This window comes from Anolis sagrei, chromosome 1 (assembly GCF_037176765.1).
Source record: "Anolis sagrei isolate rAnoSag1 chromosome 1, rAnoSag1.mat, whole genome shotgun sequence".
In the NCBI taxonomy this organism is placed as follows: domain Eukaryota; kingdom Metazoa; phylum Chordata; class Lepidosauria; order Squamata; family Dactyloidae; genus Anolis; species Anolis sagrei.
The window spans coordinates 339,752,088-339,762,342 of record NC_090021.1 but is presented as its reverse complement, the minus strand read 5'-3'; the positions used below and the strand labels follow the sequence as shown (position 1 = coordinate 339,762,342).

The window sequence follows — 10,255 nt, the reverse complement described above, 5'->3', positions numbered from 1 at the left end:
GACTCACCTGCCCAGGGAACGGCGCTCCTCCACCTTGGCTCCTCCAACTCCAGCCTCGTGCTTGGCTTCTTCTCCCCAGCACCACCGCTGCCCAGCCTGCCAGCAGAGGAAAGGGGAAAGGCTTTTGTTAGCAGACTCAGATGCGTAGTAGTCCCATCCCATCCCTGGGGCCCAGGGTCCTTGGAGGAGGAGGGAGGGAGTAGTAGGAGGAGGAGGCAGGAGAGACAGAGCCACATTAGCATCTCTAAGGGAGGGAAAGTGGGGGAAAGTGGGGGGAGGAGGAGGAGGAGGGGGCAGCCCAGCCCAGGCGAATCCCCCTCCCACAAGCTTGGATTCCCCTTCCACTGTTTCCTTCCTCCTTGCAACAGAATATCAACAAAAAGGAAGTAAACCATCAACATGAACACAATCTCCGGCAACTCTAAAATCAGGAGAGTAAAGAAAGAGCAACACTCAAAAAACAGGAGTTCCAGATAAGAATCAATCAGGGCCAGCTAACACCTCCCAACAAAGAATTCCCCCAGGTGGAAAGGAGCCAGGCTTTGAAGCTGCAAGGCTATTCAGTGCTAATCGACCTGGCCAATTGCCTCAAGCAGATAAGAGTTCTAACACCTCCCAACAAAGGATTTTCCCTATGCTTCAACCAGCCAGGCTATGAAGCTGCAAGGCTGTTCAATCAGCCAGGCTATGAAGCTGCAAGGCTATTCAATCAGCCAGGCTATGAAGCTGCAAGGCGATTCAGTGCTAATCGACCTGGCCAATTGCCTCAAGCAGATAAGAGTTCTAATACCTCCCAACAAAGGGTGTCCCCCAGGCAGCAACCAGCCAGTCTATGAAGCTGCAAGGCTATTCAATCAGCCATGCTATGAAGGTGCAAGGCTATTCAGTGCTAATCAACCTGGCCAATTGCCTCAAGCAGATAAGAGTTCTAACACCTCCCAACAAAGGATTTCTCCCAGGCAGCAACCAGCCAGGCTTTGAAGCTGCAAGGCTATTCAGTGCTAATCAAGCTGGCTAATTGCCTCAAGCAGATAAGAGTTCTAACACCTCCCAACAAAGCATTTTCCCCATGCAGCAACCAGCCAGGCTATGAAGCTGCAAGGCTATTCAATCAGCCAGGCTATGAAGCTGCAAGGCTATTCAATGCTAATCAAGCTAACCCTAACCCCAGGCAGCAACCAGCCAGGCTTTGAAGCTGCAAGAATATTCAGTGCTAATCGAGCTGGCCAATTGCCTCAAGCAGATAAGAGTTCTAACACCTCCCAACAAAGGATTTTTCCCATGCAGCAACCAGCCAGGCTATGAAGCTGCAAGGCTATTCAATCAGCCAGGCTATGAAGCTGCAAGGCTATTCAATGCTAATCAAGCTAACCCTAACCCCAGGCAGCAACCAGCCAGGCTTTGAAGCTGCAAGGATATTCAGTGCTAATCGAGCTGGCCAATTGCCTCAAGCAGACAAGAGTTCTAACACCTCCCAACAAAGGATTTTTCCCATGCAGCAACCAACAAGGCTATGAAGCTGCAAGGCTATTCAATCAGCCAGGCTATGAAGCTGCAAGGCTATTCAATGCTAATCAAGCTAACCCTAACCCCAGGCAGCAACCAGCCAGGCTTTGAAGCTGCAAGGATATTCAGTGCTAATCGAGCTGGCCAATTGCCTCAAGCAGACAAGAGTTCTAACACTTCCCAACAAAGGATTTCTCCCAGGCAGCAACCAGCCAGGCTTTGAAGCTGCAAGGTTATTCAGTGCTAATCAAGCTGGCTAATTGCCTCAAGCAGACAAGAGTTCTAACACCTCCCAACAAAGGATTTTTCCCATGCAGCAACCAGCCAGGCTATGAAGCTGCAAGGCTATTCAATCAGCCAGGCTATGAAGCTGCAAGGCTATTCAATGCTAATCAAGCTAACCCTAACCCCAGGCAGCAACCAGCCAGGCTTTGAAGCTGCAAGGATATTCAGTGCTAATCGAGCTGGCCAATTGCCTCAAGCAGACAAGAGTTCTAACACCTCCCAACAAAGGATTTTTCCCATGCAGCAACCAACAAGGCTATGAAGCTGCAAGGCTATTCAATGCTAATCAAGCTAACCCTAACCCCAGGCAGCAACCAGCCAGGCTTTGAAGCTGCAAGGATATTCAGTGCTAATCGAGCTGGCCAATTTCCTCAAGCAGATAAGAGTTCTAACACCTCCCAACAAAGGATTTCTCCCAGGCAGCAACCAGCCAGGCTTTGAAGCTGCAAGGCTATTCCCCCAGGTGGAAATGAGCCAGGCTTTCAAGCTGCAAGGCTATTCAGTGCTAATAGACCTGGCCAATTGCCTCAAGCAGATAAGAGTTCTAACACCTCCCAACAAAGGGTGTCCCCCAGGCAGCAACTAGCCAGGCTATGAAGCTGCAGGGCTAATCAATGCTAATCGAGCTAACCCTAACCCCAGGCAGCAACCAGCCAGGCTATGAAGCTGCAAGGCTATTCAGTGCTAACAGACTTGGCCAATTGCCTCAAGCAGGTATGAGTTCTAACACCTCCCAACAAAGGATTTCTCCCAGGCAGCAACCAGCCAGGCTTTGAAGCTGCAAGGCTGTTCAGTGCTAATAGACTTGGCCAATTGCCTCAAACAGATAAGAGTTCTAACACCTCCCAACAAAGGGTGTCCCCCAGGCAGCAACCAGCCAGGCTATGAAGCTGCAAGGCTATTCAATGCTAATCGAGTTAACCCTAACCCCAGGCAGCAACCAGCCAGGCTATGAAGCTGCAAGGCTATTCAGTGCTAATAGACTTGGCCAATTGCCTCAAACAGATAAGAGTTCTAACACCTCCCAACAAAGGATCCCCCAGGCAGCAACCAGCCAGGCTATGAAGCTGCAAGGCTATTCAATGCTAATCGAGCTAACCCTAACCCCCACCCTGGACATCATTTCACAGGTATATAAACCCCACTTGCTGAGTTTCCAATAGAACTCACAACCTCTGAGGATGCTTAAAAATCAGGACAGTTAAGAAAGAGCAACACTCAAAATGCAAGGGAATTCCTGACGTGAATCAATCAGGGCCTCCCAACAAAGGATGTCCAGCAGCAGGTTGCAGGTTTGATTCCAGGGTGAGCTGCCTCTGTCAGCTCCAGCTCCCCATTGCGGATGCATGAGAGAAGTATCCCACAAGGATGGTAACACATCAAAACATCCAGGCAATGTCCCCTGGGCAACGTCCTTGCAGACTGACCATTCTTTCACACCAGAAGCGACTTGCATTTTCTCGTCACTCCTGACCCAACCAAAAAAAAAAACAAACCCTCACCTCCCAACAAAGGATTCCCCCAGGCATAAATCAGCCAGGCTTTGAAGCTGCAAGGGTATTCAATGCTAATCAAGCTGGCCAATTGCAACTTTCACACCTGTCTCCATAGAAGCATAGAATCAAAGAGATGGAAGAGACCTCCTGGGCCATCCAGTCCAACCCCATTCTGCCAAGAAGCAGGAATATCGCATTCAAATCACCCCTGACAAATGGCCATCCAGCCCCTGTTTAAAAGCTTCCAAAGAAGGATCCTCCACCACACTCCGGGGCAGAGAGTTCCACTGCTGAACGGCTCTCACAGTCAGGAAGTTCTTCCTTGTGTTCAGATGGAATCTCCTCTCTTGTAGTTTGAAGTTAAACATGAGCCAACAATGTGATGTGGCGGCAAAAAAAGCCAATGGGATTTTGGCCTGCATCAAGAGGAGCATAGTGTCTAGATCTAAGGAAGTCATGCTCCCCATGCTCTATTCTGCTTTGGTTAGACCACATCTGGAATATTGTGTCCAATTCTGGGCACCACAATTCAAGAGAGATATTGACAAGCTGGAATGTGTCCAGAGGAGGGCGACTAAAATGATCAAGGGTCTGGAGAACAAGCCCTATGAGGAGCGGCTTAAGGAGCTGGGCATGTTCAGCCTGAAGAAGAGAAGGCTGAGAGGAGATATGATAGCCATGTATAAATATGTGAGAGGAAGCCACAGGGAGGAGGGAGCAAGCTTGTTTTCTGCTTCCCTGGAGACCAGGATGCAATGGAGCAATGGCTTCAAACTACAAGAGAGGAGATTCCATCTGAACATGAGGAAGAACTTCCTGACTGTGAGAGCCGTTCAGCAGTGGAACTCTCTGCCCCGGAGTGTGGTGGAGGCTCCTTCTTTGGAAGCTTTTAAACAGAGGCTGGATGGCCATCTGTCAGGGGTGATTTGAATGCAATATTCCTGCTTCTTGGGAGAATGGGATTGGACTGGATGGCCCATGAGGTCTCTTCCAACTCTTTGATTCTATGAAGCCATTGTTCCATTGCGTCCTATTCTCCAAGGAAGCAGAAAACAAGCTTGCTCCCTCCTCCTCCCTGTGGCTTCCTCTCACATATTTATACATGGCTATCATATCCACTCTCAGCCTTCTCTTCTTCAGGCTAAACATGCCCAGCTCCTTAAGCCGCTCCTCATAGGGCTTGTTCTCCAGACCCGTGATCATTTGTGTCGCCCTCCTCTGGACACATTCCAGCTTGCAAATAATGTGTCAAACTCAAGGCCTGCGGTCCAAAGCTGGTTCTCTGTGTCCTTTTATGTGGCCCACGAGGGACACACACACACACATTGAGCCACAGGGAAAGAGTAAGCCCAAATTTGAATATATTTGAATGGTTGTGCATTTTGTTTTGTGCTTGTGGTCATTTTCTGAATACAATCGATACACGAGGAAGGGGTGTGATACAGAGTCTCGGGTTGTTTAACTATGTGTCAAGGAGTAGTTACATGAGTTTGAAAACTCCAAACCTCACGCCTTACACTTTACAACAAGTATGGAAAACTTGGGCGCTCCAGGTGTTTTGGACTCCAACTCCCATCACTCCTAACAGCCTACTAGCTGTTAATCCCCAATATGTCCAAATTGGAATACTGGTGGGGTTGGAGAGAGACTGATTTTGTCATTTGAGAGTTGTAGTTGCTGGGATTTATAGTTCCCCTACAATCAAAGAGCATTCTGAACTCCACCAATGATGGAATTGAACCAAATATTGCACACAGGACTCCCATGATCAACAGAAAATCCTGGAAGGGTTTGGTAGGCGTTGACCTTGAGTTTGGGAGTTGTAGTTCACCTACATCCAGAGAACACTGTAGACTCAAACAATGATGGATCTGGACCAAACTTGGAACAAATACTCAATACGCCGAAATGTGAACTCTGGTGGAGTTTGGGGAAAATAGACCTTGACATTTGGGAGTTGTAGTTGCTGGGATTTATAGTTCACCTACAATCAAAAAGCATTCTGAACTCCACCAACGATGGGATTGAACCAAACTTGGCACACAGTTCTTCCACGACCAACAGAAAATCCTGCAAGGGTTTGGTGGGCATTGACCTTGAGTTTTGGAGTTGTAGTTCACTTACATCCAGAGAGCACTGTGGACTCAAACAATGATGGATCTGGACCAAACTTGGAACAAATACTCAATACGCCGAAATGTGAACTCTGGTGGAGTTTGGGGAAAATAGACCTTGACATTTGGGAGTTGTAGTTGCTGGGATTTATAGTTCATCTACAATCAAAGAACATTCTGAACCCCACCAAGGACAGAATTGGGCCAAACTTCCCACACTGAACCCCCATGACCAAGACAAAATACTGTGTTTTCTGATGGTGACCCCCCTTGACACCCCCTCGGGACCCCCTCCCCAAGGGTCCCGACCCCCAAGTTGAGTAACACTGCCTTAGAGGGACTCCCAGACATACCCAAGTCCCTCATGCCCCTCCACATCTAATGGGGACCCTCCAACACTCCAGAACAGCCCACATCCTTGCTCATACCCTATGAGGAACCCCAAAGCACACATGTCTCCACAGGAGACCCCCAAACAGAACCCAGGCTGCCTTCTCTTTCCTCCTGATACCTTGCCAACACCCCCATTCCTCAGCAGGCCTCACAGGGACCCCCAAAACGCCTACACCTTTACATGGACCCCCTAAAACATCCCCTCATGTCTCCCCAGGCCTTACAAAGATCCCAAACCACATGTGCCTCCACGTGAGGACCCCAAAGCAGACCCCAAAATGTCCTTTCCAAGGAGTCCCCAAAACACACCTCAAAGTCCTCATGGGTCCCTACGTTTAATGAAGACCCTCAAAAGACACCCCAAAACCTCAGGTGTTTCCCTACACCTGCCAAGGACCCCCCCCCCCCGGCCCCGAAACACCACTTAAAGCCTCCCCAGACCTTACAAGGACCCCCAAACACCCCCCAAACTCTTTTTGCTTCCATTCTCCTTACAAGGAGTTCCCAAAACACACCTCCAAACCCCTGATACCTCTGCTGGCCTCCCAGGGACCCCCAAAAGTGCCCCCAAGGCCCCTCGTGCACATCTCATGGGGTCCTCAAGCCCCAGAAAATCCTGGAAGCTTCCCTATGCTTTACAGGGAGACCCCAAACCCCTTTTGTGCATCCCACACCTTACAAGGACCCCAGAATACATCTGCCTCCACATAAAGACCCCCAAAGCATACCCCTAAGTGTCCTTTTGCCTCCCTACACTTCCCAAGGAGCCCCCAAAACACACCTCAGAGCCCCTCGTGCCTCTGCAAGCCTTACAGGGACGCCCAGGTGTATGAGGAACCCCAAAGCACGCATATATCCACAGGAGACCCCCAAACAGAACCCAGGCTGTCTCCTCTTTCCTCCTGATACCCTGCCAAGACCCCCGATGCCTCAGCAGGCCTCACAGAGACCCCCAAAGGTGCCCCCAGAATGCCTACACCTTGACAAGGACCCCCCAAAACACCCCAAGGCCTCACCTGGCCTTACAAGGATCCCAAACCACAGGTGCCTTCACAAGAGGACCCTCAAGCATACCCCAAAAAGTCCTCTTGCCTCCTGACACCTTCCAAGGAGCCCCAAAACACATCTGCCTTTGCATGCCCAGGAGGGACCCCCAAATGTACTCCAAATCCCCTCATCTAATGGGGACCCTCCAATACTCCAGAACAGCCACAGGAGACCCCCAAACAGAACCCAGGCTGTCTCCTCTTTCCTCCCGATACCTTGCCAAGACCCCCGATGCCTCAGCACGCCTCACAGGGACCCCCAAAGGTGCCCCCAAAATGCCTACACCTCGACAAGGACCCCCAAAACACCCCAAGGCCTCCCCTGGCCTTACAAGGATCCCAAACCACAGGTGCCTCCACACAAGGATCCCTGAAGCAGACCCCCAAACTCCTCTTGCCTCTCTACATCCTCCAAGGAGCCCCCAAAACACACCCCAAAGCCCCTCATGCCTTTGCAAGCCTTAGAGGGACCCACAGAGGTCCTGCAAAGACCCTCCTGCCTCTGCACATCGAATGGGGACCCCCAACACCCAGAACAACCCACATGCTTGTTCATACCTTCTGAGGCACCCCAAAGCACACGTGTCTCCAGAGGAGACCCCCAAAGAGAACCCAGGCTGCCTCCTCTTTCCTCCCTAGACCCCCGATGCCTGCCAGGGACCCCCCAGAGGCGTCCTGCAGCTGAGGAAGACCCTCCAAGCCACCCCAGAAGCCCCGGGGAGTCTCCCGAGCCCTTTCCCGCAGGCTTTCGCATCTTCGTACCTCCGTACCTTCCTTCCTTCCTTCTTTCAGCCGGGAGGCGGGCTGAGGTCCGGCATGGCTCCGGCCAGAGGGCTCCCCGGCTCAGCTGGGCCCCGGACCCGCCGTCATCGCCGGTGCCGCCGAGGAAGGAAGCCCGAGCAGGCCGGCCGGGAGGGAGGGAGAGAGGGAGGGAAGGGCCCCAGCCAGGCCCACCTCCTCCTCTTCCTCCTCCTCCTCCTCCTCCTCCTCGCAGGCGGGGACTCCTCCAGCAGCAGCAGGAGGAGCCTGTGGAGAGGGTTCCTCTGAGCATACCCAGAGGGCATGCACTGCCTTGCCAAGGTTGCAGGGTCCTCTCCTCCGCCCACAAGGAAGAGGAGGCTGTCAAGGGCTCCTCTGAGCATACGCAGAGGGCATTCGCTCCTCCACTGAGTGTCTGCCACAAGGATGAGACTGTTCCTCTGAGCATACGCAGACTTCATTCGCCTCACTGGAAAGATTTGAGTCCTGACGTCTGCCTATTATCATGAGGAGAACAAGCCCTATGAGGAGCGGCTTAAGGAGCTGGGCATGTTTAGCCTGAAGAAGAGAAGGCTGAGAGGAGACATGATAGCCATGTAGAAATATGTGAGAGGAAGCCACAGGGAGGAGGAGGGAGCAAGCTTGTTTTCTGCTTCCTTGGAGACTAGAACAAGCCCTATGAGGAGCGGCTTAAGGAGCTGGGCATGTTTAGCCTGAAGAAGAGAAGGCTGAGAGGACACATGATAGCCATGTATAAATATGTGAGAGGAAGCCACAGGGAGGAGGAGGGAACAAGCTTCCTTTCTGCTTCCCTGGAGACTAGGACACAATGGAAGAATGGCTTCAAACTACAAGAGAGGAGATTCCATCTGAACATGAGGAAGAACTGCCTGACTGTGAGAGCCGTTCAGCAGTGGAACTCTCTGCCCCGGAGTGTGGTGGAGTCTTCTTCTTTGGAAGTTTTCAAACAGAGGCTGGATGGCCATCTGTCAGGGGTGATTTGAATGCAACATTGCTGCTTCTTGGCAGAATGGGGTTGGACTGGGTGATGGCCCAGGAGGTCTCTTCCAACTCTAGGATTCTAGGGTTCTATGACTGCCAGTTTCCTCTGAGCATATGCAGAGTGCATTCACATCACTGATAACAGAATCCTGTCGTCTGCCTACAATGACTGTCCAGGGTTCCTCTGAGCATAAGCAGAGTGCAATCGCTCCTCCACTGTGGAAAGATTAGAGTCTGCCGCAAAGACGAGACAATTCCTCTGAGCATACACAGAGTGCATTCGCCTCACTTGAAAAGATTTGAGTCCTGTCGTCTGCCTACAATGACTGTCCAGGGTTCCTCTGACCATACGCAGAGTGCATTCGCTCCTCCACTGAGGAAAGATTAGAGTCTGCCACAAGGACGAGACTGTTCCTCTGAGCATATGCAGAGTGCATTCGCTCCTCCACTAAGGAAAGATTAGAGTCTGCCACAAGGGTGAGACTGTTCCTCTGAGCATACCCAGAGTCCTGTTGTCTACCCACAACGATGAGGAGACTGTCGGAGGTTCCTGTGAACATACCCAGAGGGCATGTGCTTCGTTGCAAAGATGGCCGAGTCCTCTCCTCTGCACACAAGGATAATGAGGCTGTCAAAGGTTCCTCCAAGTCTACACAGAGTGCATTTGCGCCTCCACTGAGGAAAGATTGGAGTCTGCCTGAAGAACTTCCTGACTGTGAGAGCCGTTCAGCAGTGGAACTCTCTGCTCCGGAGTGTGGTGGAGGCTCCTTCTTTGGAAGCTTTGAAGCAGAGGCTGGATGGCCATCTGTCAGGGGTGATTTGAATGCATATTCCTGCTTCTTGGCAGAATGGGGTTGGACTGGATGGCCCAGGAGGTCTCTTCCAACTCAATGATTCTAGGATTCTATGCCGCAAAGATGAGACAGTTCCTTTGAACATAAGCAGAGTGTATTCGCCTCCCTGAAAAGATTACAGAGTCCACTCCTCTGTTTACAAGCATGATGGGACTGTCCGGGGTTCCTCTGATGGTTGGGGGTCAGCACAACATGAGGAACTGTGTTAAGGGGTCACGGCATTAGGAAGGTTGTATGATCCAATACAACAGCCAGCATAGTTATCTTGTTTACTGTGTACTAATCTTGTTGTGTTTCTGATGATGATGATGATGTAAAGATCGAACTGCAAAGACTCTGGCACAAGCCAGTCAAAGGGGTCCCAGTGGTGATCGGTACACTGGGTACAGTGCCTCAAGACCTTGGCCTGCACTTAAACACAATCAGTGCTGACAAAATTGCCATCTGCCAACTGCAGAAGGCCACTTTACTTGGGAAGGGTCCTTTGTGTGATCCAATACAAAAGCCAGCATTGTGATCTTGTTTGCTGTGGACTCATCATGTTGTGTATCAAATAATAATAATAATAATAATAATAATAATAATAATAATAATTTAAAAAAATGTAATCTACACCAGTGTAAATTACCATAAGGTCTTTAATATTTGTTGAATTACTCAGGATTTATATGTATAAAACTGGGACTTTGGCTTGTTGATTTGTGTTTATAGCATAATAATAATAATAATAATAATAATAATAATAATAATAATGGGTTGTTCTAGGTTTTTGGGACTATATGACCATGTTCTAGAAGCAT

At 50.3% G+C, this 10,255-nt stretch overlaps 1 protein-coding gene across 10 annotated transcripts in view; it reads right to left on the bottom strand.

Annotated features, from left to right (window-relative positions):
- NIN (ninein) overlaps positions 1–7,763 on the bottom strand; it is a 188,166-nt gene extending 180,403 nt beyond the window's left edge. For 7 of the 10 annotated variants that reach the window (XM_067463124.1, XM_067463128.1, XM_067463125.1 and 4 more), the window contains exons 1-2: positions 7,611–7,698; positions 8–96 (exon numbers count right to left, since the gene is read on the bottom strand). The gene's annotated coding sequence lies outside the window, so the exon portion shown is untranslated. Of the gene's footprint in view, positions 1–7; positions 97–7,602 lie in introns of all 10 variants that reach the window. The other 3 variants (XM_060753002.2, XM_067463133.1, XM_067463134.1) reach the window with 1 other exon arrangement.
- Between the last annotated feature and the right edge of the window lie 2,492 nt (positions 7,764–10,255).